Source organism: Taudactylus pleione, unplaced genomic scaffold, assembly GCF_031769625.1.
Source record: "Taudactylus pleione unplaced genomic scaffold, aTauple2 ptg000015l, whole genome shotgun sequence".
Lineage (NCBI taxonomy): Eukaryota > Metazoa > Chordata > Amphibia > Anura > Myobatrachidae > Taudactylus > Taudactylus pleione.
In genome coordinates this window covers 30,583,633-30,610,737 of record NW_028284417.1, presented here as the reverse complement: position 1 = coordinate 30,610,737, position 27,105 = coordinate 30,583,633, and positions in this window count along the sequence as shown.

Sequence of the window (27,105 nt, the reverse complement as noted above, 5' to 3'; positions counted from 1 at the left end):
GGCCTGCCTGGCTTAAGTGCATTGGAAGAAAGTATCCAGAGGCCTCTGCAGTCCCCCAAGCTAACCGTATCCACTTGGCTTCCGTGACATCCTCTTGTCTGACCATCCCAAATGAAGGACTTCAGCCTGCACGGTTGTTTCCAAGGCTCGGTGCTAAGTAGAACAAAGACGCAGCACTTTCAACATGGTGAGTTGCAGTGTTGTTCATTAGGGATATTTTTTTTCAGTTTGGGCAAAAGTTTTTTTTTTTTTTTTTAATGTATCAGCCTTTGTTATTTTGCGTTTTGTTTTTCCCTGCTACTCCTATGTTCTTCTATTTCAGTTAATCGTGCTGTCGTTCGAGGACCTACCCATGGAGAGTGAATGGCACCTGAGTCCAACAATGGCCTGCCTGGCTTGAGTGCTTTGGGAGAAAGTATCCAGAGGCCTCTGCAGTCCCCCAAGCTAACCTTATCCACTCGGTTTCCGTGACATCTTCTTGTCTGACCATCCCAAATGAAGGACTTCAGCCTGCACGGTTGTTTCCAAGGCTCGGTGCTAAGTAGAACAAAGACGCAGCACTTTCAACACGGTGAGTTGCAGTGTTTTTCATTTGGTATAATTTTTCAGTTTGTGGAAATATATATATTTTTTTGGGTTTTTAAATGTATCAGCCTTTGTTATTTTGCATTTTGTTTTTCCCTGCTACTCCTATGTTCTTCTATTTCAGTTAATCGTGCTGTCGTTCAAGGACCTACCCATGGAGAGTGAATGGCACCTGAGTCCAACAATGCCCTGGCTGCCTTGAGTGCATTGAGAGAAAGTATCCAGAGGCCTCTGCAGTCCCCCAAGCTAACAGTATCCACTTGGCTTCCGTGACACCCTCTTGTCTGACCATCCCAAATGAAGGACTTCAGCCTGCACGGTTGTTTCCAAGGCTCGGTACTAAGTAGAACAAAGACGCAGCACTTTCAACATGGTGCGTTGCAGTGTTGTTCATTAGGGATATTTTTTTTCAGTTTGGGCAAAATTTTTTTTTTTTTAATGTTTCAGCCTTTGTTATGTTGCGTTTTGTTTTTCCCTGCTACTCCTATGTTCTTCTATTTCAGTTAATCGTGCTGTTGTTCGAGGACCTACCCATGGAGAGTGAATGGCACCTGAGTCCAACAATGCCCTGGCTGCCTTGTGTGCGTTGGGAGAAAGTATCCTGAGGCCTCTGCAGTCCCCCAAGCTAACCGTATCCACTCGGCTTCCATGACATCCTCTTGTCTGACCATCCAAAATGAAGGACTTCAGCCTGCACGGTTGTTTCCAAGGCTCGGTGCTAAGTAGAACAAAGACGCAGCAGTCTTATGCAGGTATGCTATAGTGTCAAATATTTTTGATGGCTGATGTTGTAAATCAATTTGTGATATGTTTAATTGTAATTTTGTTTAATCATTGTCCTTTATTTTTTACCTATTCAAATGTATTCCAGAATACACCACATCTGAAAACCCACCCTGTGAAAGTCACACTCAGAACTTTTGAAGAATCTCATGGCTGGCAATGGTGCATTTGGTGAATGTATGTTTAAGCCTATGCAGTTGGAAAATTCACTTTACTAACTCTGATACCGTAAGTATTTCTTGCTACACCAATCATATAAGAGCTTGCACCCTGCTTCTATGTTTCCTGGCTCGATGCTAATAGGACGTAAGTCGCTGCAGACTAATGTTGGGGAGCTGAAGTCAAATAGAGGCATGGAGTTGTTGGTTTTTAGTAAATGTCCAATTTTAAACTCTAATTTGATGTATGTGTTTTTTCATTTCTTATGGTGGAGTTTTGCCTGATGTCCTATGGGATTTTTTTCCTAAATGCTTGCTGTTTTTGTGGCCATCGCCCTTTGGACAAAGAAAGTAATTGGATTACTTATTATAATTATAAAATTGCCTTTTCAAATATTGCCAGTAAGTATCCTCATTCTTGTGTAGTACCGTAAAAATATCTATGCCACATCGCTTCTATGATGAATTCTCCTCTCAGTATGTAAATGAGGACCTTCAATATTTGTATGTTCCTTTTGTTTTTGGGTTAAATTGAAGGTATTGTCAATTAATGTAATTTTGATCATTTAGACTATTATTACAGTGTTAATAATTTTTTGGTTTAAATTTTTTTAATTTTTTCACTCAGAATGGAACAAATACCTTGTGAACATATTGACCATCAATTTACTACTTTCAAGAACAAATCCATGTCATGTGTCATCCTCAAGGAAGAGACACTGCCTGGTTGTGACTTTTGTAAAATAGGATTTCTTAGATGCAACTAAAGGTATTTTTGTTACATTTTTATTGCAAAACTTTTGTGTTTACATAGTGCACGAGGCAATATAGCTGTCATTGGGTTTTATTTTTTGGAGAAATGTTATACAATTTTTTTTTTGTTAAACAGAAATATAATAATTTTTATGTGAAGTATATTGTCGTGACCGTTGGTAGTAGTGGCGATTTTATTTTCCAAATATTAATTGATTACTCAAGGCACAACATGTACGGCTGATATTAGTAGCAAACATGGAAAATTGTTTCACTACATTTTAATAAATGAGTAAGTATTATGTACATATGATCTAAGTAATGACCATTTTGGCCACTGTAGTTTGCAGCTTATGAACGTAATGGTACCCACTGTAGACATTGGATATTTCCATTTTTATCACAGCAAACGTAGGTTTATCTAGAAATTTGTGTTCTAAGGTTTTCTTCCATCTTAAGTTCCTGCCCGTCTACATGTACACAAAGCTGTAATTTTTGACATCCAAAACAGTATGTCAGGTTTAATTGTATAATAAAGTTTAGCAGCATAAAGAGGATATTAATTTAAATGTGGGTTTGTTTGTTTTTTGACCATTTTTAAACCTATGCAGATAAATGGCATAGATATTGTATTTTTATCAACATAAACAATGTGGTCTATGTTTTCATCTACTTAAGATATGTAAAATAATTGATTTTGCTTACAAATTATATTGTTTACTACATTTATAGTAATTTTAATATACATAGGTGAATTTGAATTAATGCTTTTAAAATTGTTGCCTATTCACCATGCTAACAATGTTGAATTTACAAAAAAAAATTATTTTTGTTTTTTCCTAGACCACCTTAAACAACTGTATCACAAGAATTGGATGAAGACAAAACTGTAGTGGTGTTATTTTAAAAAGTAATAAAAACTTTTTCTCTTCAAAAAAACAAACAATTGTTTTGAAATTTACATACGAAACTACAAGTTATGCTTAATTTCCACTGTGTGTAACTTATGAGAAAATAAACATTCAAGATTGTTTTTGAAAAATTTGTTTGTCTTTTATTATATGAATAAACATCTGTAGGGTTGACATTTATCAGTTATTGTGTGTATATATTTACTTAAAGGTCGAATAACTGCTATAATGGAATGTTTTAGCATTTATCTACGTGTTTTTAACCATTATGTTTTGCAGTGGAATACACCAACAATGTTTAAAGGCAGCAGTAGTGGGTGCCACTTTAATGAACACAAACACGAACACACCGTGAGTCTAGACTAGACTCACGGTGTGTCCATGTGGTTTTTCATTAACCAACTGAGTCAGTGGTCAAAGTGGGAATTATGAAGTGAGGGTATGGAGGTAGTCTGCATGTGCGCCGGGAAGGCATACGCCAAAAATGTGTTTGGCTGTTTTGTGGAGAGTGGCTACTCAAAATGGGGGTGTCAGCATCCTTCTCTTACCCTTTGCACCCATAGGAATTAAAATGACCACAAATAAAACACAAACGGAGTGAATTCAATTGTTCGGGGTGGCGTCTATGCTAATGGTTGTCCGATGGAGCAATTCAATTGCTGCTCTTTCGGGCTCCCATTAGCTCTCGAAGACACATTTGTCAACGCAGTAGCCTGACGTAGCGCAAAGGAAAGTGTGAGGTTTTTTTTGGCAAAATGGTAGTTTGGGTGTAGAAACAATTACTTTAAAGAAGTTTAGTCATGCATATTTTGCTTCTGTGTGCTTCAAAAATAATGGGTCACAAAAATTTAGAATTGCTCTCTTGGTCACCTGGTACTTTACACACCCTGAAGAAGTGAATTTCCCCCTACAGACTTTGCCTAAAATAAATGTACACATTGGCACTGATAGGAAAATATACAAATACATACGCCACCACTGATGGATACGAAAATGTAGTGTGGTAGACAGAGGTAATAAGGCACACAGGAGTCATGGGATACACAGGGGTGGCGAGGGACTCAGAGGAGGCCTGGGACATGGGTGGCAGGGTACACAAGGGATGGTAGGGTACACTCTACACAAGTGTGTATTGTGGTATTAGCCAGCAGTTAATTTGATACAGACCTATGGAGGAGACTGACTTTGATTGAGGCCTGTAATGGTGTGGAGTGGAGAGGTATCCATCCAGAAGATTGTGCAGGACTTGCAGGGCAGCAGGGAGCAGTGCAGGTGACAGTGGGTGGCAGCAAATACTATACTTAGAGGCTGCTGCATCAGGAATAACTCCAGGGCTCATCCATTGGCACCAACAGTCTAAACGGAGGACCTTTATTGACCAGCTCTCATTGTCAGCATCGGTGCAAAGGCAACACAGGCGACACTCTGGAGGGATTTGCTGTGTAGTTCAGTGAGGCACACCCGTCCAGCAGGGGAAGATGTTCAAACAGGTCGACCACGGAACACTGCAGGATACACACACACAAAGGCCAGCAGCAGTATGCTACAGGCCCCGTAACATGGTAAGAGTTTTTGAATAACGGCAAAGGTAAACGTATCCAGACTGGGCCGCAGTGACCACTAACATATGCTGTCAGGGTGGCGGGCGATGCCCGTCACCGCAGGGCTCCGGAGCATGCCTGAGTGAAACTGTGTCACTCTGCACTCAAGGCACGCCTCGGCACTCAGCTGTGCAATACTGACATGTGAAAAAAAAAAAAGCTGGAAGTGGCGGTATGTTAATCCGTTGCATACCGGCACACTTCAGGCACTGATTTGAGTGGCACCCGCTCTTGCTGCTTGTCTGTTTATTGTATAATGGGAAGTCAGCTCCAATTACTAATATATAGGTGTTAGTGGCAAGTATTTACAGTAATATATCTAAATATATATATATATATTTATATACACACACATATATACACATACACTATCTAACAGCTCTGTAAGAAAATAAATATTTGAGGCCTATTAGGAAAGGATAGTTTTTTTTAAGGTCCAAAAATTATGGTAAAAACCCTTAGCGTATTTGTTTGTAACATGTGATTATATATATATATATATATATACATACACATACACAGATATATATATATATATATATATTTATATATCTGTATCTATGACAGGTTACTAGCAAGCATGCTCAGGATATTAACATTATTTTTAAATCGAAATTTACACTTTACCCAATTTTGTTTTAAAAAAATGGGGTATATTACAAAACTGTTAGTGGGTCTGTGCATATATGTATATATATATATATATATATATATATATGTATATAGCAAATGAACGAGGCGGCACTAGAGGGATATATCCATGTTTAATCGGAATCGTATACGATTAAACATGGATAAAGTCCTCTAGTGCCGGCTCCTTCATTTGCTATATATATAGATAGATATATATATTCATATATACACACACCCACTATCTATCTATCTATCTATCTATCTATCTATCTATCTATCTATCTATCTATCTATCTATCTATCTATCTATCTATATAGCAAATGAACGAGGCGGCACTAGAGGGATATATCCATGTTTAATCGTATACGATTAAACATGGATATATTACTCTAGTGCCGCCTCATTCGTTTGCTATTAGTTGTTTACTCACAGAGGCAAGCCGATGCGAATATATATATATATATATATATATATATATCAATGAAAATAAACTGCACACAGAACATCAGTTAGAATGCCATTTGGGTGCAAGGCAGAAAAATCGTAACAGGTATTAACCACTACCTAAACGGAAGTGGAATCCAGCCAGCACCCCGTTTGAAAAAAGAATACATTTTAATATCCCATAGCAGGGTGAAAAGCCATCACATAACACTGGTAAGACAAAGTGGTACTTAGCATCAGGTATCGATATGCATAGGGGGAGTCATGCTCTGAACCCCCGACAATCAGAAGCCCCAACAGCTGTTTCGGATCCTCCTTCCTCAGGGGACTGCTGTAAAATGCCCTTACCAACCAACAGCAAATATACCCAAAGATCATTAGCAAAATAGGAAACACATGAGCACTGAGACTCACCAAATAACCGTGTCACCTGGCAAACAAGGAACACGCTCCCCACAGACACAAAGTCCGGACACAGCAGCTGCTCATCGCCATGCTGTGACCGCGACCAAGTTCCGGGGAAGACAACAATGTTCCCAGTAACCGGAAGTGACGCGGCGCCACTATTCTAAAGAGAATCAATAAAATACAGATCAAACATACATTATTATCGAACAAAACAAAACAAATAATAGGCCTTAAAGAACATTACGTTTCTTACACAGCTGAGTGTGTGTGCATATATATTATACACACACACATTAGCACCATGTACACTCTGGTTATTACCAAAATACAGGTAATTGAATATAGTTACTGGACTAAAAAAACATCATTTAATAATGATTTCATTTTGCAATGGGATCAGGGCATCCAGTACCACCCTTGTTCGCATTGCCAAATGTGAACATACAGGCTGAATGTACTATCCTGCACTTAAAGGGATACCAGCTCCAAAAGGAGCCCATCCCTGAGATGTGTCCGGAATACATGCGGGACTGCAGCACATGCGCAGTCCTGCGGTCTGCACATGAGCGGCCCCCAAATGCCGACAAAAGGATCTAGGAGATCCCCCCCCCCGGCTGAAATGCCGAATGTACCCATAGACTACAACGGCTAATGCTATCTTGAGATGGCGTTAGATGCTGGGGACAATATCGGGAATGCTTTGCATTCCCAATATTGATAAATTTTCCAGCATCGCATCCCCCATATAAAGCCTCATACAAATGACCCATGTGTGCCTCAAAATAAAAAAATAAAAACTAGCAAAATCAACCACAGACTACAGCAACCAAATATAATATCTCATAAGTTAAAAAACCCATAAATTACTTCTATAAATCTATTGGAATAAAATGAAACAGAAACAGTAATGAAAAAAAAGAAGATTTTTATTTTTAAAAAGATTGATCAATGAGCAATAAGAAAAAAATTAAAGAGACATTTAAAGATCATATTTATTAATTTTATTTCTAAACACTTTCTTGAAGATGTTTTCTTTCTTTGGGGTCTGTTTTTTTTCTGAACAGCTAGTAATCTCTAAAAACAAAACAAAAAAAACACATATTAGATCAGATGATTAACTTTTAAAAACATCATTTTACAAATAAACATCTGGATGAAAGACTAATGCTGCCCATACACGGTAGAATTATCGGGACGATCCGCCCGATAGCGGCGGATCGCCGCAATAATTGCAGCGTGTGGGGGGGCGACCAAGGGTTAAATATTGCACGGTCGGGCATGCTGGATTGTGATGCGATATTTCCCGTTAAACTGTCGGCCGCATCGGGTAGTGTATGCCCAGCACAGCCGACAGACTGACATTTCCTGTGTTCCATCCTACGAAAGGAACAGGGAAATGTCTCCTCCCCCGGGGGCGGAGCGCAGATGTCTGCCAAATACACTGTGAGAGAAATCTCACAGTATATGCCGGGGACTTCTGCGACTGGCAGCCGGCCAGATAAAATGTCTGTCGTTCTGACAGACATTTTATCTGGTAGTGTATGGCCAGCATAACATATAATGAATATGTACATTAATACTCACCAATGTATAAATATTTCAAATGGGTGTTTTCTTGAAGTTCTCCCCAAATAACGTACTTGCAAGACGGTTCACATAATATGGCTCCTGGGGGAAAAAAAGACAAAAAAAAACTTAAATGATTTGTTTACAAAAATACAAACAAATAGAATTAACATGCAATCATAGGATAAAAAAAAAAAAAAAAAGTGGGCTCAGAAAGCAAGTTTATGACTATTTTGAAAATAAGTCAATATTTTGGGAGCTGTCATCATTTACCCACTTCACATACAATCCCATGTATGTTTTCGAAATGCCCAAAACTCCCATTACTTAACCTGTTTTGAGGGGGGGATATGGAAGGAAATAACATGTTAATTAAAATAACACATTCCAAAAAAAAAAAGAGTGATACAACCTGATATTTTTTAGGAAGTTATATCTTCATGAGGGTCCTTCATCCTCCTGTTCTGTTCTTCTGACAATAGCTCCTGGTGGGTCAGGCATTGGTGGACGACGTGGTCTTGATGGCCGTGCCAGTGCTACCCGTTGGTTAAAATATGCTGGTGGTTGAAACTGCTGGGCCTCCTGACCATGCCATGGCTGTTGCGTTGAATGGGCATAGGAATGAGGAGATCCATGAAAGGTTGTCCTGTGTGATCCAAGGTACATCATCATGTTCTGTGTGATTTGTTGAAGTGATGTGGCGATGAGGCTGTTGCTCATGGCGATGTCTCTTTGTGATGTCGCTTGGCATTCTGCATTTTCAGCCATCCTATTGAGTGCGGTGGTCATGACAGACAGCTGATGTTCAATTCCACGAAATCGCTCCAGGCTTTCTAGATGTTCCTGTCTTCGCTGTCTTTGATCCTCTTGATAAGCTTCCGAAAGTCTTTGAATACTTGCATCCAACGGTTCCAGTCTTTGGTCCACGACATCCCTGAAGCAGTTCTGGCGATCTTCCATGTCTTGAGCCAGTTCCACAATCTTGTCGACTTGTGTGGGTGGAAGGGTCTGTTGAACCTCAGCCACTACTTGAAATTGTTGAACTAGGATTAAAAAATAAAATAGATAAATTGATAAAAAAATGCACAGAATATACATTACAACAACATTAAAAATTAAACAACAAAAAAATAACTGTTTTTATAAAAAAATAATAATATGCAAACGGTCACTGTAAGTGAAGGTGGCTCAATTTGATATGCCTATGGCCATGAGCCCTTATACGGTAACATGTCGGTTACATCCCTGAACATTAGCGCCCTGCTTGTCCATAGTCACGTTTATCACTATCAAAATGTCTTTGGGAAAAAAAAAAACCCTTGTGGGAGGGAATTGTCACCCGCAACCCCGAGTGAACTTCCTGTTGTAATAGAGTTGGGAATTCACTACTGACATCTCTGGTGATGTCAGTAGGGACACCCAAAAAACAGGACTTTCATATGAAAAGTCTAAATTACACCAGCCACCCCCCTAGATGACCTAAGAGCAGGTGGTGAACACTGAAAGGCAAACCTGCCCGCCATCTTGCAGTTAGTCCCACTGAAAGTTTTAAAACCATTAGCTAAACTGCTTCCACACATAGTCAGGAGGCTAGACATGCTCAGTGACCATCTTTGGAACCGCTTGAGAGTGCTATGCGGTCGCAAGCGGCTGACAATAAAGTCCATCCTGTGCAATTTTTTAAGGCAAATGTAACTTAAAAAAAATAAAATAAATTAAAATGACCCCAACATAGGTATTTTGTATGCTTGTTTTGTAACCCAATAAAAACGATAGCCTTGAATTTTTAAGACCCATATTAAAATAAAAAATACAAAAACAAAAAACTAATTTAGCATTTCAAGATATGTTTAGAACTTACCTACTGTTGTTGGTCTCAAGGCGTAATTTGTTCAATATCCATATCCTCTTCATCCTGTGATTCCAGTAGACCGGCCTGAAGTATGGTCCAATATTTGACGCAAGTCCTCCACTTGTTGATGGTCCAACGTTTTCTACAAAAAAATAGTTTGCACTTACTTTTTTTTTTAAAGACAATTATTTAGAAGAATAATTAAAAAATTTATAATATGCATAATGATATTTAAAAAAACATGTCCAAAAAATATAAAAAAAAACAACTGGTTATAAAATTAACAAAACTTTACAAATACATACATTGTACCCCAAAAACATCTTACCCAACAGTTCCAAAGAGTCTTGCACACCTATGCCCAAATCTTCTTGTTGTTGTTCACGATCTTCCGGGGTATCTTCCAATCTAGGTCCTCTTGTATTTTCTTCCAAAGTCGACTCTTCTAATTTAAAGTAGGGTTACAATTAAACATAACTAGGGGTTGTAAGGGTATATAATAAAATACAGATATACATTCTACACAAATCAGTATTAAAAATATGATTTATGATTAACTTTGCAGGATCCTCCATGGAGACCTTAAACCTTGAGCAAATCAGAAATTTTTAAAAAATAATTATACATTTGCTCATGCATACAAAAAAAACCACTAAAAAAATAATAAATTAATTTCTAAAGCTAAACAAACAACTCACTATTAGTAAGTAATCAACTTTTTTTGTGATAATGTTAAAATGTTACCCTCAATCCTTGTGTCAGTTTGGGGTCTTTGCTCCACCGTTTGTCTGATGCTGACGTCTGTTCTTTCTTCTTCTGGTCCTCTGATCCTGGCGGTCTTGTCTGCTGAGGTGCGCCAAATCTTCTTTGGTGGTTTTTGACCTGTAGTTTAGTGTAAAAATTAACATTACAACCCAAAACATTTTCATTTGCAAAAAAAACGTAAAAAAAAAAAAGCATTAAACAATATTTATTTCAACTGTGGTCCCTCTGGGCACATCTGGAGCAATCTTACTTGTCCTCCGAACTGTGGTTCCTGCTCCTGTGTCTTCTGTTCTACCTTCTGCGTTCTCTTGTCTTCTTTGAGGTCTTGTTTCTATTTTTGTTGGAGTAGAAATAATCTTCAAAATACTATAAATGTATACTGTAATTCATTAAAAATATTAACAGTAAAATTACCGTCCACATGAGGAGTCACACAGTCACGGCTATCTATTAAGCCTCCAACTCCAGAAACCATTATCGGATTCATCTGTTTCCGGATTTCTTCCTCCCATGGCAGCCAATGCATGGTGAGTTCTGGTCCACCGCTGGTTCCTCTCTGGTGCTGTCTCTGCTTCTTCATCTTCTCCTTTGTTTGGTGTTTGCAGTCTCCATATCTATAAATTTTTTTAAAAAAGGTTGTAAAACATTTTTGACCTAAAAATGTAACCTCAAAAAAATGCCCCATGCATCAGCAAAAAAATGAATTCTTTAAAAAAAATTTTTTTACATTGTTAAGAAAATTATTAGACATATTTCATTAGAATCATACAAAGACCAGGATTATGTATACATCACATTTTGTCAAATGCTACAATCGGAGAATAAATTCCAAATAAAAAAACATTTAAGTTTACCTCTTCTTGCACACGGCTCCATCACATGTATGGCCAGATGTTGCTGTTACCCTGGAGGCAATCTCATCCCAGATTGCCTTCTTCGCCCTTCCAGTGGTTCGCTGAGTTCGGTCGCTGAAGATCTTCGCGTAGTTACGGTGCACGCCTTCAACAAGGGTGTTATTTTCTGCCTCACTGAATCGGACTTTTCTTCTTTTGATGGTTTTTTCTCCAGTCTTCCTTGTCTCTTCTGTCCGGCGCTAAAAAGAAAAAAACAAGATTAAAATTGTGGTGATGTACATGTTTTCTTAATACAATTACACAAGTAATTTTTTGTTAATAAAATAAACATGCATTTACTTTGTGATTCCAGAAAAATTACATTATCTGAAAACTGAGATGTCAGAAAGTATCCTTACAAACTAACATTACCCTACTTTTAATAAAGTAGTATATCATTAAAAAACAAAACAAAAAAAAAACAAAACAAAAACAAAGAAACTGTCACTTGCACCAGCCAAACAGCCGGCGCACTACACTCTTTGGGGCCACTAATTACCTAATGGGACATGCACGCTCCATGCACTGTTGTAAGTGGCCTTTGAGGAGCTGTTGGCACATACTAATAGATGGTATGTGAATTTCCACATACCACTAGCCAGTTGTGCTCGGGAAAGGGGCTACCCTTTTTTGGGGAGTCTCCTATTACCCAAAGATCTCCGGCTTGCTGTGACCAACTTGAGGTCTCATGTTTTGAACCAAGACCCCTGCTGATTGGGTCTCCAGGCCTGTGTCAGTACACGGCAGTACGATTGGGTCTGGTGCTAGTCTTTAATATAGGGGAGAACCCAACCTCTTCTTTGCCCCTTATATTTAAAAGCAGCACTAGTCCCAGCATCCTTTTGGTGCTTTCGTAAAAAACGGTTGAACACTACACATTGTTTTGCCCATTTTTTAAGAAACCATCACCGTGTGCCAAGCCTGGGGTTTTTTTTTTGGTTGGGGGGGGGTGGATTCTTTTTTGATTCAAAAATATTTTTCTACTAAAATTTATAAAAAATAAATTTACCCCCCCAAAAAAACAAACAAGGAACCCCCTAAAGATGTGTAGACAAGCGGTGATTATTATGTGTACCCCCATTTTTAAATACTGAAGGAAGTAGGAGTCTCTAAAATCCGCAACAGGTGACTATTTGCAGGTTACAAATAAAGCGCAGCACAAGGGCATTTAGTAAATTTTTTGGGGAAACTAACTGTGGCCATCAGGTTTGGGTTTTGTGAAAATGGGGGTCATCAAATTTTCTAAACACTCAATTTAGTTGATAAAAAAACCATGTAAAAAACTGATGGTGTAAACCATGGGAAAAAAATAAAAAGAAAAAATTGCATCAAATTTCGGAACCCCCCGAGAGTCAAGTATGCAGTTTTCAATATTCGCCCACGTTTCAAATATCAACCACCTTTTTCTTAAACTTTTTTTGGCCAGCCCTTACATTTTTAACACTATTTATGGACACAGATTACCATTGGGGGACTGTCTGAAGGCTGCGCAAGGGTGTCCATAAATGTGGCACCCAAAATCTTACTTTTATTTACGCCAAGCATTCATAGGTATGTACTTTAGGGCCTATTACATTGCATTGGCTTAACGCCTAGGCTGAAAGTCTTTCAATTTGAATACAGTTGGAAACTACATCAGGCAATCAGAATGTCATTGCCAGGGAAGTAGGCCAAATCCAGACTTTACCCTTCAAATTCAATAGGGTCCTTAGCCTGCAAAAGCAAGTTGGAGATTTAAATAGCCACAGAAGGTGTTTGTTTCCCAACATTGAAGATGTGTTGCAGAAGAGCTTTTAGGTTTTAATTTAGCCTTTTTGTACGTGCTCCCATCAAATTTGGGGTACATGAAAAAGGGTACTAACATTTTTTAGTACCTAAAGTAAGTTTATAAAAATTGTGTCTCTATGCACCTGCCGCAAAACGCCTATTCTACAATACAACTGCTGCATACTTGCAGAATAGCCTTGAACGGATTTTCCTATTTTGAAACAGTTTTTTTTTTTTCACCAAAGTTTACTAAAATTTGGTGTGGTGTCCCTTTTTTTATAAAAACACCACCGCTAAACACCCAATCTGCACTAGTTTTAACAACCTATTCATTGGTGCTAGATTAATTACGTTTTTTGCAAAATATTTTTTAATACTGCAAAAACTTTTAAAATAGAAAAAAAGTATACATCCAAAACCTCCATAAAGGAGGACATTGGTGCCAAAACAACCCTACAACAGAGTTGATGCTCCTATTGGAAAAATCTATATTGAGCAAAAATATTTATTTAATAGAATTTTTTTTTTTTTTTTACATGTTTTGGGTTTAACACTATTCAATTTCAAAGGCTTTTCACAGGTTTAAAAAGTATTTGAAAAAAAACGGTGATAACTTATCACCACTGAATAGTTGGGGAAAAAAGAGTGCAGATTTGGTGTTTAGGGGTACAGGATTAAATAAAAAAGCATGCACTCCTGGAAAGATCATTTTAAAAAAGGACTATCCAAAAAATACAACAAAAAGGGACACCCCAAAATTTATTTGCAACTTTTGTTTTTTACAAAAAAAACAAGGAAAAAACTGTTTCAAAATAAGATATTAGGCTCAGGAATATTCAGCACATATGCGGCAGCTGTATTCTAAAATAAATTAATAGCGGCAGGTGTACAGTTGCAGGTTTTTTACAAACATTACCTTAGGGACATAAAAATATGCTAGTAACCATTTTCTGGTACCCCAAATTTGAGGGGAGCAATTTAAAATAAATAAAAAAAATGTAACCTAAGTGCTCTTTTCCATCACTTTTTCAAAGTTGGGATTCAAAACACCTGCCACAGCTTTTTACAAACCCAGACTTTCATTTGCAGGCTAAAAAGGGGGGTATCCATAGTGATCCCTAAATTTTCTACAACTTTCGGGTTGGTGGCACAATTTTTGAAAATAATATATCATAATGTCATGCAATTCTCAGTTCACAGGCTCCCGCTTTTGTAGCTTTCATATTGAATACGGGGATAAGCGGTGGCACAGCTTTTTTTTGTTATCCTAGGTCAAAGCTCCAATATGAATCGTAAATTTCAAAAGCAAAGATTACGTTTCAGATTGATTACCGTAGGGTTATTCATTATGAAAAGGAAACTTTGCTATTGAAGTTTCCTTTTCATAATAAATAACCCTACGGTATTCAATGTCAAACGTAAACTTTGCTCTTGAAGTTTACAATTTATATTGGAGCTTTGACCTAGGATAACAAAATAAAGTTGCGCCACCGCTTATCCCCGTATTCGATATGAAGCCTACAAAAATGGCCACCTGCAAAGTTGATTTTGCATTACAGTATGATATTTTATTTTAAAACATTGTATCACCAACCCTAAAGCTGTAGAAACATGGCCGATCTGTATGGATTCCCCCGTTTTTAGCCTGCAAATGAAAATCGGGAATTGAAAAAAGCTGTGGCAGGTGTTTTGAATCCCAACTATAAAAAAGTGATACAAAACAGAATTTAGGTTATATATTTTTTTGGTTTGGAGTGCTCCCATCACATTTGGGGTACCAGAAAATGGTTACTAGCAAATTTTTATGTCTTAAAGATACTTTTTAAAAAAATCCAGCAACTGTACACCTGCCGCTATTAATCTATTCTAGAATACACCTGCCGCATATTTGCAGAATAGCCCTGAGCCAATTTACAAATTTTTAAACAGTTTTTTCCAGGTTATTTTTTTTTTTGGTCAAAGGGGAAAGCAATTTTTGTGGTGTCCTTAATTTGCAAAATTTGATTTTTAATTGACACAGTTCTATTTAAAATTTAATTTCTCAGGGGTGCAGGCTATTTGTTTTTAACGCCTGCACCCCTAAACGGCACTTTTTTTTACAAAATATTCAGTGAAAAGTTATCCCCGTTTTTATACAAAGACTTTTTTAACCTGTGAAAAGTGAAATAGAAAACAGTGTAAAAGTCAAATCTGCGATTATGATGCCATAGGTGCAATATTACCGGGAAAAAAGGAGTTATGGTTCCATATGGAATTAACCATTGAACAAGAACTCCCTTTTTGCTTTAAGGCACCAATGACATCAATTTCCCTGGTTTTAGATTTACAATGTATTCAAATTAAACGACTTTTTGCAGATTCATTTGAAGTCTAGGAAAAAAAAAAGGAGAAAACTTCTCACCACTGAATATTTGGGAAAAATAGAGCAGATTTGGGGATTAGGGGTGCAGGCTAAAAAAAATTGCCTGCACCCCTGGGATTGACATTGTAAAAAGAATTGTATCCAAAAAAAGAAAATTGTAACACCCTTAAAAAAAAAAAAACACCATTGAGGTGAAACAAAAAAAAAAATTTAAAAATAGGGCAATCCGTTCACGGCTATTCTGCAAGTATGCAGCAGGTGTATTGTAGAATAGGTTATTTGCACAAGGTGCATAGATGCAAAATTATTAATAAAGTACTTTAGGGACATAAAAATATGCTAGTACCCATTTTCATGTACCCCCAAATTTGATGGGAGCAGTTACAAAAAGGGAAAAAAAAAACAAAGTGGTCTTCCGCAACACTTCATCAATGTCAGGGGCAAAAAATGTACCTGCTGTGGTTAATTAAATCCCCACATTTCAATTGCAGGCTAAAATAGGGGTAACCATAGAGATCACCCATGTTATTACAACTGTAGGGGGGACCTACCATTTTGACAAGGAAAAAATTTGAAAATATTAAACAAAATCCCAAAACGCACCTTCCCCTTTCCCTAGATTTTGAAATCTGAATACTGGGATACAGCGGGCGCGTGCCCGATACTTTATCCCAGAAATAAAAACCTAAATGGAACGTAAACTTCGACACCCAAGTTTACGTTTCATTTTGAATACCCATGTGTGAAAAAACAAAAATTACCTCCGAAGGCTGATCTCCACGGTCCTGTGATGTCGTTGTCCCCACCGTACCACTCTCCCTCTGTCTTGACCCATCTTCCTGTGATGCCTGCCACTCGTCACCGGTGTCCGGAGTCTGTTCAGAGGATGAGGACGGGAGGGGTATTCCGCCTCTCTTCTCCCTTGACATTTCTTCTTTTTGGTACCTGAAATGACAAAGAATTATTAATTTATTTTTAGTGGTCAAGGTTATTATAAGCAAATACATTTGTAACTGTTGCTCTCTGCCTAACACCTAAAAAAAACTAAAAAAAAAATTATAAGGGTGTACACCGAAATTTGACAAATAATAAGTCAGTGAGTTATGGACAGACATGTAAGAATTTAAAAAATAGAGGCTAAAAATAAAAATACACCCCTCCAATGTTTTCAATGGTATCAAATGTTATCATGTACAGTTAAGTTAGGCTAAATTTTTTTTTTTGTGGTTTTAAATGCGGCCCTGCCATTCATGTACTTACTGCGGTTTGTTGCCCTCAGGGCTGTAGCTAGGGTAGTGCGGCCAGTGCCATGGGACAGCGCACCACAGGTAAGGGGGTGCTGTTTGTGCCTGTCAAATTTCTGATTATTATCATTCTCTGTTATAGCTTCCACTTTTTTAATCTTCTGCATCGCCTGGCCTCCCATATCTCTTCCTTGACCCTTCCCCATGAGGCCATTTTCCTTTGTGCATTATGCCCCTTGCACCAATGTTTTTTCATGCAACAGGCCACCAGAAAGTTATGGTACATACCACGTTAAACACAGCCATACCTCTACATTTTGGTAGCCTGTGCCAGATAAAAACATAGACGCACCCCACAATTTTACATTTTACAATTTTACAATTTTATAGATGTACATCACTGCATGAGTGCATGGGGCAGGTGACAATTTGGTATTGCAGTGCATGTACTTACAGGGGACAAGGCACTATAGGCTTAATAATATGGCTTCAGTACATGGATCAAAGTTGATGTAAGTGTACATGTGCTTAAAAGTGAATAGGGCACTGCTGTTAAATATAAAATATTACAGTTAATGGGTCTGGATGGACTTACAGGCAACATGTTAGTATTTATTAACGTTTAGTATAACAGTGCCAGGGTCAGGGTGCTGTTAGTGTGCATGGCTTTAAAATACAAAACACTTATGGCTCTCCAGCTACTGTAGAACTACACATCACAGCATGCCCTGCAAACATTTTTAACATAACACCATGCTAACATTATGGCAGGACATCCTGGGATCAGGAGTCCTACAAAAACTGGAGGGCCATAGGTTAAAGATCCCTGCCATCTAGCGCATGGGGGGGAAGGGGCGGTTGGGTGCAGGCTGGAGGGGGGGGGAGAGGAGAGGGGGCGATTGTCTAAAAGTTAAATACATTTTACCAAAGGGGCAAGGTGTGGCTAAAGTATGCACTATAGGGTATAGGGACAGATTGCACTTACCTAAAACAAACAGAAATAGGACAGATCTCTTCCTCCACGGGCTGGCTTCTCTGCTCCCAGTCTCTGTCTTCTCTCCTCTGGGTCCTGGATTGCTGGCCACTGCTGCTGCTGTCTCTCTTGCCAACTTCGTTCACCAACAGGTGCCCTTGTCAGCAAGCCAAATTGATCAGGGACACTGCACTCTCCACACTGCAGGCTGATCAAAATGGTGGCTGACCAACAGCCAATCACAGCCTTATATAGTCCCTGGGGAAAGGGCGCCAGGCCAGCCCCCAGTTACCCACCCCCTTGCAAATCCCACCTGACGTACAAGTCCCCGTCGAAAAGTCTCTACCTCCCGATTCGCGGCATTGGCTACTTTCCGCATTTTTGGGCGTTTCGAGTTTTTCAAATTGAATACGGGGATAAGCGACGGCGCGCGCGTTACTTTAACGCAATTTAAAACTGCGATGTGCGGCGTAAACTTCACCTGTCAAAACGGCGAAGTTTACGTTTTTATATTGAATACCCCTGTTAGACTCTCCTGGGGATTTGTGATATCTGACAATGCCACCAATATTGTGCGGGCATTACATCTGGGCAAATTCCAGCACGTCCCATGTTTTGCTCACACAATAAACTTGGTGGTGCAGAATTTTCTGAAAAGCGACAGGGGCGTGCAGGAGACGCTTTGGGTGGCCCAAAAAATTTCTGTCCACTTTCGCCATTCAGCGACTGCTGCCGAAGACTGGAACACCAGCAAACACTCTTGAACCTGCGCCGCCATCACCTGAAGCAAGAGGTTGTGACGCGGTGGAACTCAACCCTCTCTATGCTTCAGAGGATGGAGGAGCAGCAAAAGTACATTCAAGCCTATACATCCACCTATGACATAGGCAAAGGAGGGGGTATACACCTGCCTCAAGCGCAGCAGAGAATGATTTCCGTGTTGTGCAAGGTTCTCCAGCCCTTCGAACTTGCCACACGTGAAGTCAGTTCAGACGCTGCCAGCTTGAGTCAGGTCATTCCCCTCATCAGGCTTTTGCAGAAGCAGCTGGAGAAAATGAAGGAGGAGCTAAGACGGAGCGATTCCGCTCAGCATGTGGGACTTGTGGATGAAGCCCTTCATTCGCTTTGCCAGGATTCCAGGGTGGTCAATCTGTTGAAATCAGACCACTACATTTTGGCCACCGTGCTCGATCCTAGGTTTAAAGCCTATGTGGTGTCTCTCTTTCCGGCTGACACAAGCCTGCAGAGGTGCAAAGACCTGCTGGTGAAAACACTGTCAGCTGAAGCGGAACGTGACACTTCAACAGCTCCTTCTTCATTTTCTCCAGCAACTGGGGCTGCCAGGAAAAAACTTAGGTATCCTAAGCAACCCGCTGGCGGTGATGCAGGGCAGGCAGGACCAAGTTTGGACATCTGGTCTGGACTGAAGGACCTGGCAACAATTTCTGACATGTCTACTGTCACTGCATATGATACTGTCACCATTGACAGAATGGTGGAGGATTACATCGGTGACAGCATCCAAGTAGGCATGTCAGACAGTCCATACCTGTACTGGCAGGAAAAAGAGGCAATTTGGAGGCCCCTGTACAAACTGGCTCTATTTTACCTGAGTTGCCCCCCCTCCAGTGTGTACTCCGAAAGAGTGTTTAGTGCAGCCGGGAACCTTGTCAGCGAAAGGCGTAGGAGGTTGCTTCCACAAAATGTGGAGAAGATGATGTTCATAAAAATGAATTATCAACTCTTCAAGGAAGACCAGCCTCCAGAACGTACAGAGGGACCTGTGGTGGTGAATTCTAGCGGGGACGAGTTAATACTCTGTGAGGATGAGGATGAACACAACACTGAAGAGGGTGAGGAATCGGTGGATGAGGAGGATGAGGACAACATCTTGCCTCCGTAGAGCCAGTTTGTGCAGGGACAGATTAATTGGCAGCTTGTTTTGTGGGGGCCCAAACGAACCAATCACACAGTCGTGTGGCAGATCCTGGCGCTGAAATGATTGGTTTGTTAAAGTGTGCATGTCCTGTTTATACAACATAAGGGTGGGTGGGAGGGCCCAAGGACAATTCCATCTTGCACCTCTTTTTTTTCTTTGCATTATGTACTGTTTGGGGCCTAGTTTTTCAAACTACCATCCTGTCTGCCACTGCAGTGTCACTCCTAGATGGGCCACCTGTTTGTGCCGCCCACTCGTATCTCTTAGCATAGTCATCCAGCTACCTCGGTGCAACCTTTTGGACATAAAAACACTATTGTGAGGTGTGAGGTGTTCAGAATAGACTGGAAATGAGTGGAAATTAAGGTTATTGAGGTTAATAATAGCATAGGACCAGAAAACCCCACAAATTCTGTGATTTTAGCTGTTTTTATGCTTTTTAAAAAAAAAATACAGATCCAAGACACAAAACCCAGAACCCAAAACAGAAAGAAAGGTCCAGATCCAAAACCAAAACACAAAACACGAAAAGTGGCCGGTGCACACCCCTTTTATATATATATATATATATATATATATATATATATATATATATACAGTATTAAGCAGATTACATATATATACTTACAACTATTTAACTATTTACATATATACACATGGGCGGGTTGGCAATTGCTGACAGAGGGAAAATTCCTGGTCGGTCGATTGGTGTGTGGGGCTGCTTGTCACCTATGGCCCTGCCACCCTTAGCACATCACCTGCTCAAGGCTTAGTTTCTTTCTTGACATGCAGCCCGCCACCTGCCTGTCACAACTAGTAGTGCCGAGGCCCGCTGATATTGTAAAAAGAGGAGAGGCTTCGGGACCAGCAGGTAAGTTAAGTTCAGCAGCAGCACAGGCCCAGTACATATCCCGGCACCCCTGCATTGTGTTTACATAAACATATTGTGTTTGCGTGATGCCAGCAGGTTCAGCAAGACCCAGTGGGGGGAGGGCCAAGGACACATGACAGCTGCCACCATTATCTTTACAGCTGCTGCTGCCAGTAAGGGTGCGGTCCTAAGGGGCAGGAGTGCAGCTGCATCATGTGCAGGGGTGCTGGTGCGGCACAGTATGGGGAACATTCTGCCAGCTGCTTAGGTAAAGTGGCATAGAAGTCAGCAGCCCCTCAGCCCAGTTTCTCCCCTTCAGTCTGTGCAGGGATACAGCAGTGCAGCTCCCATTAGGAATGCAGGATGGGGCTATGCCTGTTATGTTTTTTTATTTCATTATTTAAATTTTTTATTTTCTCCCCCTTTTCATATGTAGCAATCCCGGTGGTGCAGGTTTGCACAGTGTTTAGTAGTGACTGGCAACGTTAAAACAGTTACAGCCACATTTTAATATTGTCAGTATACTGGTGCTGGTAACCTAGCTTCCTAGCTTCAACACTGTCCTGTGTATTTCCTCTCTTCACATTAATAGGGTTCCCTGAATCTGTGTCTTGCCTTGGGCCCTATGGGGTCTTAATCCAGCTCTCTAGCCACCTGCTGCAGTCAGTCTGTCAGTCTTTAAAATAAAATGTCCTGCAGCGTGCAGGACATTTTTTTAAAGCCTGACAGGCTGCTTGCAGGGGATAGCGCTGGAGAGGCACATGGGAAGGGCTGGAGACGCACCAAGGCAATGGTACTGGAAACACACAAATAGGACAGTAGGACTGCTGGTACTATTAGAAGAAAAGACTGGGGGACAGTAATCTTCAGTAAGACAATTCTAATGAAACCATATTACTGATGGAAATGGTACCAAATGATCAAATATATTTTATTAATATAAAATTGTTTGCTATGGGAAACTCACATTTTGTCCTACCCCAAAACTTCTGTTACTCTGTATTCTATGGTTGAACCTCTGTTGCATGATGATGACATTGGCTTTATTGCAAAACAAACAAGTGGATTCCAGACCATGTGATCACCTGCATGAATAGTGAATACTTCCTGTCCAGGGAGAATCAATTTCTTCAGAGGTTCCCCGTTGCAGAGAAATCATATAGGTAAGAAAATACTCATTCACTTGCTCGCTGTGCTTATTCATTGCAGAGAGGAACTGGGGGCATATCCATTAGCTCCGTGCCCCCTGCGTGACAAAAATGGGGGAGTGGCTTGTGGGCATTTCACATGAGGTCACACCCCTTGCCACGAGGCCACGTCCCCTTTTTCAGGGGCGCACCTTCGGCCTGCACACTTAGGGCCTCTTTCAGACTTTTTTCCAGGGCCACTTTAAATTTCCAATCTGCCCCTGTATATACACCCAATATAAGTTGAAATATATTGAGTTTTTGACAGAAAATTCCTTAATACCTGCCCCATAAAGACAGATAGATGTGTCACCATGTAGTCTACCTCTTAACTACCCTTACACTAGTTCACTCATGTCTTTCATGTGTCTCCCTCTACCCTTCAGACTGTAAGACCCATGAGCAGGGCCTTCCTCCCCTCTGTTCTCATCGAGATGCAGTCAGGAAGGCAACGGTCGAAAATGCCGACCGCCAAATCCCAGCAGGGTACTAATGACAGGCATCGAAATCCTGATGCCTGTCATTATACCTATGCTGGGAGCCTGACGCCCGGCATACCGAACGAAGACAAGACAAACAACAAAGGTTTTTACCACTGTGGTACTTGCCTGGGCTGCACCAACTACGGTTATAGATCTACGAAGCCCAGCATGACATTTATGTCATGCACAACAAGTAAGGAATATCCAATTAAGAGTATGATAACATGCAGTACTAAAGGGGTTATTTATCTGCTGGAATGTAGTTGCAATAAACAGTACGTAGGCAGGACCATTAGACCCCTGAAAACCCGCATTAGTGAGCACATTAGGAACATCAAAAGAGGGGTGGAAGAACACAATCTATCTAATCATTTTCTAAAATACCATGATAGTGACCCAAAATCACTGAAATTTCTGGGTCTAGAAAAGGTGACACACAATTGGAGAGGTGGCGATTTTGAATACAAGATCAACACCAGAGAACTTGAATGGATATACGAACTCAAGACATTTGCCCCTCGAGGACACAATCTTGACAATGAAATTAAATCCATTATATGTAAAAAAAGAAACTAAAGTTGTGTACTACTACAGTGAGTGGTTATTATTGGGGGCGCCATGTTTGACTTCGATTGCCCACTAATAATAGACATCATACATGGTGCTTATGCGATATTATCATCCACATCACTTGTTTCTACCATCTACACTTTAATACATTTATATTATTTCAATGCCCACCTATATATGGAAGCACAAGTAGAATATGTGTATGTAATTTTTACATATATGTTTTTTACGTGCATTGATATAAGTAGTGAGCTACCAATATCACAGTTTAGCTACACAGATATTATGATGTGAGGTACATCTATGTAAATATCGGCATATGTCAATATGAGATATATATTTTTTATATTTGTTTTGTGGGATTTCTGTCCAGCTTTACAGTTTTATAGGGCATTGTATATGTCACATAGGGTTGCTGTATGTTTCTTTATTCATTGTAAATCACCTCAGATAGAATAGAATATCATTATATTTATTATACTTAATTCATCATATCTGATAAACTACATGCATAACATGTTCAAGGGGACTCTGTTCAAGGGGATCATATAATGATTCCATGGCAACCTAATTACATACAAAGACCTTAAGACCCTCCCATTTGTGGATATGACCAATCAGAAAGAGGGCTCTCTACTATTAAACTCAAGCAGGAACAACACCAATCACTCCTTGATAAAGGCCATCCAGGCAGAAACGCATTGGAGTTCATCCCACACATCATTCACCTGCTGTGTCTATCGTGGCTGACATACCAGCACGCACTTTTGCTTACCAAGAGTATCCGGACTGATTCATCATCACAGTCACATGACAGGTATCGGTCATGTGACTGCATCGCGTGTAGGACTACAATCAACTTAGCCGTCTGGAAGAACAGAGCCGGCAGGGGAAGGAGCGGTGCCTCCCAGGGTGAGACAGGTAAGTCCCCGGTACAGGAGGAGACACACGACGCGCTACTCTAGCGAGCGGTGGTGCTGGGCTGTCTCCCGTTGACACACAGCGTCATCCCCGGTGGCAGAGGTCAGAGGCGGCCTGATACTCACACTGTGAGCGGACCACGCTTCACCAGGAGGCCACATCTCCAATCCACCGTACTCCTATCCCTGTGAAGACCATCCCGGGCACCACAATTTATGCCATAAATAGACTATCTTCATCTCCTATAGCGGGACGCCGCTTTAAGAATCATAAGACTGATACACAGCACTCAGACTCATTTGGGACTGTGCACTTATAGTGCAATACTCTATTTAACTTCTATTCAACAATTCTTTAGTTTGTCATTCTATATTCACAAGACCCTTCTTGCTGAAATATATCCCATGCAATTTTCAGAGCTATCATTGATTCCATACATGATACTTTGGTAGGCGATATATTTGTATGCGTGTGCAGTTTTTCTGCTTTTTATGGTTCAGCCCTTTTTTAATAAATTGACTTTTTACATTACAGCATTTACATTGGTATATTACACAATTTTGCATACTTATTGCATGTCACCCTATTTAGGTGGGTATAATATTAGTTAAATTATTCCACCAACACAATATACATAGTTATTGTCATATGCAAGTGAAGCGCAGTATATTCTCTTCTTTTTCTGTTACGATTTAGGGATTCAGTCAGTTATCCCATACGGCTGCTCGCTTACATCCCATAACCCCTGAATAAATTCTTGGTGCGCTAGTATTCTTCTACTTTCCATACCGAACGAAGGTAATCCGGGAGGCGGGGGCTTACAGCTGCGGGGGGTAGGGTTAGGTTAGGGGCTCCCGGGGGGACTTAGGGCCAGGCACCCCCTGGGAGGGTTAGAAGGGAAGGTTAGGGTTAGCCACCCACAGGAGGAAGTTATGGTTAGGCACCCCACCCGGGAAACTTAGGTTTAGGCTGTGGGAATAGGGGGTTAGGGTTAGGCACTAGGGGGGGAATTTAGGGTTAGGCACCCCTAAAGGAGGGTTAGGGGGGGAGTAGGGTTAGTAAATACTTACCATTTTAGCTGTCGGGAACTTCACTGCTGCCGGTCTTCCACCGTCGGGATTTGTCCAGCGGTATTTCATACCAATCCCGTTCTCATCAACTACTTCTCTTGCACACCTGCTACACATCCTCCTTTGGGATCTCTGACCCTAGACCCCGATCATCTTTTTTGTTTTTCGCTCAAACTTTTGTATTTGCACCCACGCTGACAGCTACAGGTTTCAGCTGATGCTGTTCATTTCAATTGCACACATTGCATCTGTGGCTGTGTCGAGATTTGTAGTGTTATTTGTACTGGACTGCTTTACCCTGTATTGTTTTGCTCTTTGTACGGCGCTGCAGAACGCTTGTGGCGCCTTATAAATAAAAATAATAGATTCAAAGATCGACAAATGTTTTTATAGATATACATTATAGAAATAATAGAGCAGTTGGAGGGAAAAAAATGAAATTTGCACTATATACAGTATATTAAGCATGTACTTATAATCAAGACTTTATATAGGTATATATGTATATATATATATATATATATATGTGATAACAATCATATATACTCACTTTAGCAGGGAAAAAATACAGGAGGGTATAAACAAAACTGAACACAAATGTCTCTGTTAAGAATCGAATGAAGATTCTGTGTGAACATCTGTCAATGGCCACTGATTGGTTCATGCCAACTGAAGTCCCACCCCCAGCCTATGCTCATCATAGATGTTGAACAACAAGATGCCGAGGAGCCATGCTGTCTGGTGAGGTGCATGCAGACATGGAAGGAAAGGAGGAGAAAATCATAAAATAAGCTGCAAGTTTGTGGCAATTTACTATGAAGTAGGGATGTGCAGGCTTGGATAGGTTAGAATTTTTCCGTCAAGTTCGGATTTTTCCCGCCAAAAAACGGGTCTCAGAAAGAGGCAAAATGTCATCTTTCATGGATAAACATCATCATTCCTGGACAAAAGTCCATGGAAGATGATGTTTGTCCATGAAAGATTACAGTTTGCCTCTTTCTGAGACCCGTTTTTTGGCAGGAAAAATCTGAACTTGGTGGGAAAATTCTAACCAATCTGAGCCTGCATATCCCTACTATGGAGGAGGGTCATAATTGCCCAAGAAAAAGGAAATGAGCAAAGGCCATGTCATCCAGTGAGATGGAGCTGATAGTCAATACACTGTATATGCAAGCTTAAGATTGTGTGTTACCCCAGGATCAATCTACTGCAAAGAAATAATAATGCAGTGACTGATCAGAAGTCTCCCGGAAAATTCAATAAAAAACTATCGAAAAAATCAAACTCAAACAGATGGTTTGCTCTCAAGCACAAGGAGTAGCAAAACAAAAAGAGAATTTGTGCAAATATAAAAAATGCGAGTAAAGAAACCTCTTGAAATCATTGTCAAAAGCGGTCATGTTTTTATAATCATGACATCTGTAGTTGGCACTGTCATTTCTTTGCAGAACTCAAAAATCATGGAAGAAAGAACAAATCTTCAGGTAAAAGCATCAATCCAGATTCTAGTGCATGTGTGGAGATAAAGGAAAAATTACAAGAAGATCAGTACATAAATGCAAAACACTCTTGGGCTTTTTATCATCACTTAATTTCTACAAAAGCAGGTGTAAATTAACATTTTTACCTACTTTTGTGTAAATTAAGTGTCAGGGCTATTCATTATAAAGGTAACGCAGGAGATATCGCAGATATCTCCTACTTACCTTTTAGCACCAATGTGGCCACTTGTCCCCATAATTCATGAAACTCCAAAAATAATATATTTTTAAAGTTTGACTGCAGGAACATATGCCATCTTCAGATGGGATACAGTCAATATACTGGCACAGGGGATGCTGGCACTTAGAATACGAGTGCCAGAATCCCGACACCTGTCAGAATTCCGGCACCGGCATCCCGACTGCTGACATCCCAAAGGTGAGTAGCGGTTTTAGGGTTAGACACTAGGGGGCGAGTAAGGGTTAGGCACTAAGGAGGAGGGTTAGGATACCTACCAACAGGTGTCGGTATCCTAACCCTGCTGGCATTTGGATTTGGACCACCGGGATCCCGAGCACTGGCATCTCGTACCCAAACCCTTCAGATTGTGTTTATTCCAGGATCACAGCGCCTTCTAATGGGAAGAAGTTCCAGGTTGTTTCCAGCTCCTTCCGCCGGAGGTCACGCTTGCGTGAAACGACATTCAAGCATGTGCAGTAGCACTCCCGAGTCAGACTCGGCAGTGATAATTTTCACTGCAGCGGGAAGCAGCAGTGAAGGAAATTGCTGAAACAGCTGATTTTGTGATCAGCTGTCTCTGCATTTGAGCAATGTTAAATTGCCTTGGTGGCTTTGTATCCACTGCTGTTGTTTGCAGTGAGTTG